Source organism: Quercus suber, unplaced genomic scaffold (assembly GCF_002906115.3).
Source record: "Quercus suber isolate HL8 unplaced genomic scaffold, Cork oak 2.0 scaffold_239, whole genome shotgun sequence".
NCBI classification, from domain to species: Eukaryota; Viridiplantae; Streptophyta; class Magnoliopsida; order Fagales; family Fagaceae; genus Quercus; species Quercus suber.
In genome coordinates, this window is record NW_027069696.1 from 370,685 (window position 1) to 374,260 (window position 3,576).

Genomic DNA, 3,576 nt, shown 5'->3' on the forward strand with positions numbered 1-3,576 from the left:
ATTGGCTTCATGTGGATACCAGAAGATCACTACTATCTTTTGTGTGTTCTTGGGAGACTCATTGGTTTCATGGAAATCTAAGAACAATCATAGTTTCCAGTCATCAGCTGAAGCGAGTATAGGGCAATGGCCTTAACAGTTTGTGAAATGACTTGGTTGTTAGCTTTGTTAAAAGATTTGGAGGTTGATCATCCACAACCGGTCTGCTCTTCTGTGATAATCAAGCAGCAATCCACATTGGTGAGAATCCAGTCTTCCACGAGCGTACAAAACATATAGAAGTAAATTGCATTTGGTTAGAGACAAGGTGCAGGAGAAGGTGATCCGTTATTTTTTCCTACACATACACAGGTTGCAGATCTGTTCACCAAAGCATTATGCAGTCAACATTGAAGTTCTTAATTTCCAAGATGAGTGTATTGAATAAAATTTCTAAGCAATAAAATTCTATTAATTTGAATATATCAGTTAGCAGTGAAGCAGAAAGGAGTAAAGAAGAAAGGATCACAGAACAAGAAGGAAGAAAAGAAGAACTAAGCAACACAGAACAAATAGAACTAAACGACATAAACAAGCTGCAAGTGTAAATTAGATTAGTTGATAAACGGCATGTAGTTTAGCTATTAATTTTATTCAAATTGTATCTCACGTGCTGTAACTAACCTTCCCACGTGTTATAACTGCTTCCCTTATCTTCTGTTTTGTTTGTTACATTCTGTTTTGAGCTTTAGATACAGAGATGTATATATTCCTAGATTGTGTATAGGTTCATTATTATTACAATATCAAGAGAAAGTTTCTAATCTTCTCTCTCAAACACTCTCTCTTACATTCACAGATTCTTGGCTTTCTTCATCTCTGTTTTGTAATAGAATATTTGTTTAAAGTTTAAACACAGATTTATCATGGTCGCTGTTCCTCATATATAGTACAGTGTTGTTGACAGAACAGAGTTCATTCTCATCCCTATCACCATCTGCATCTACGCAGTTACTAAGATGATTTTATAAAACTGGCCCATTTGAAAGCAACCAGTTGTAAAAATATTAGTCATACCAGGAGTTGGAACATATCAAATAACCCAGTTTAGCAAAAAAAAAATGTAGAAATAACCCAATTTACTATATTGGTGTTAGAGTACACTTTTTGCACATCTTTGGGCCAATGAAAGTTCTTGTTTAGAAAAATGGAGCAAATTCAAAACCCAAAACCCACGAAATGCAGCCCAAAGAACTCAAGGCCTGCGAGCATGCCATACAAAGAGATCATATCAGCTGGAGGAGATGGGCTAATTTTAGTCCCACGTGATCAGCCCAAAAGCCTACTGACATGGACAACAAGGCTCGCCAATGGATCAAGTCAAAAGCCCATATATTGGGCCGAAGATTATAACTCTATAAGCATTTTGAGCAAATTTAAAAATTGGGTCCACAAGGACAACCCAAAAAGCCATTAATATGGCCCACGAGCAACACATAGGAATGATTAGATTGAGCTCCATAAAGTAAGCAGCGAAGCAAATCAATACGGCCAGGCAACTAATGAAGAGTGGCCCATTTGAGCCCACGGAATCGATATCAACTAAGCAAGGGTCCAGTACTAAATCAAAAGCTGATATTAAACTAAATTCCTTCATTATACTATGGACCAAGCCCACACACAACAGAAAAGGAGCCAGCAAAGGAAAATAAAGAGGAGAAATAGGTTGGAGAGAAAAAAAGGTCATTAGCATGCATCCACTTGGGCCCACTTAAAGATCTTTCAAATGAGCTTGGAACCCTTGTGACTGTGAGATTATTTATTGGGTCCATAATTGATATCATGTGTTAAAAGTTGGAACTCATAAAAACAAAAAAGAATATTAGCTTTGTTATAAGTCTTACCCGACACTATTTTTTCTTTCCATTCAATTTGACAAGAAACAATTACCATTAATGCAAGATTACCATGAACCCTTAAATTCAACAAATTGAAAAGGGAGTTTTTCCTTTGGGTTGCATTCTTTATGGAGCTCAATCAACTAGGTTGCTATTTTAGGGGAAAAACCAAAACCAATTCATCCTCCCAAGATCAACACAGCTTAATGCAATGAGTTTTTCATACCCAAATAGTCATAACTGATTTTCTCCCAACTTAATGAATTCGCATCAGACAATCCATATGCTATATATTCTAACAAAAAATTTACTAAATGAACATATGCCTATACATATATAATCATTACGAATAAAAGACAAATAGTTTGTAGGCATATTTTATACATAATAAAAGAAAAAGAGTGTTTTGATATAAACTTAAATTCTTACTTTTTAAACAACTAATATTAACTTAAACTAAAATCAAATGAGAGAGAGAGAGAGAGAGAGAGAGAGAGAGAGAGAGAGAGAGAGAGAGAGAGAGTTTATGAATAGATGAGAGAAGAGTAAAAAAAAGGATGAATGGTTCGAGGAATGTATAAGTTAAATGAGAAATAAAGGGGAGGGTAAGGATTCGAGGAAGAGTAAATGGTAAGACACAAAATAATGAGAAGAAGGCAAGTCAAAAAAGAGAGGAAAGTGTTTGGGGAATAGCAATACTAAAGTACAGAATGTGAGAGCCGAAATTTGAAGGAATCGTGAATCTGAAATTGGTGATTAATGTGTCATGACAGAAGGTTTAATAGAAATAATTTATTTCTAAACCGGATGGAAGGAAAATTACTCAAACTCATTCACTTGTACTTTTAGTTGTGTGATTTTTTTAAAAACATGTGACTTATTTGAANTCTGAATAGATGAGAGAAAGTAAAAAAAAAGGATGAATGGTTCGAGGAATGTATAAGTTAAATGAGAAATAAAGGGGAGGGTAAGGATTCGAGGAAGAGTAAATGGTAAGACACAAAATAATGAGAAGAAGGCAAGTCAAAAAAGAGAGGAAAGTGTTTGGGAATAGCAATACAAAGTACAGAATGTGAGAGCGAAATTTGAAGGAATCGTGAAATCTGAAATTGGTGATTAAGTGTCATGACAGAAGGTTTAATAGAAATATTTATTCTAAACCGGATGGAAGGAAAATTACTCAAACTCATTCACTTGTACTTTTAGTTGTGTGATTTTTCAAAAAACATGTGACTTATTTGAATAATATACTTGAACAATTCTATAATTCATCATATAATGGATTGAAGAAGAATTTTTGTTTTTTGTTTTTTTTTTTTTAATTTTATATTATTAAAATAAGAGAGGGAGATTTGAACTTTGATGTGTTCGTTAGAGACATTAGGAATTGTAACCTCTCTATTTTTGTGTATTAGTAAACCAAATTAGGCGAAAAATGATCCATCTCCCCCTTTACTGTCCAGATAATGATGACTATATTTTGGTACTGGAACCGATATCCTTTTTTTTTTTTATGGGACTGGAACCGACATCTTGATCTTAATTAAGTGGTTTCCTTTGAGATATATTCGGATATTCCTCATTGTCATTGCACTTTCCCAGAAGCACCATATAATAAAATTAATTATATATGATAATAACAAGTCAATGTCTTTTTGTGAAACTAATAACTAGTCAATGTTCACATTGTCACTAAGTC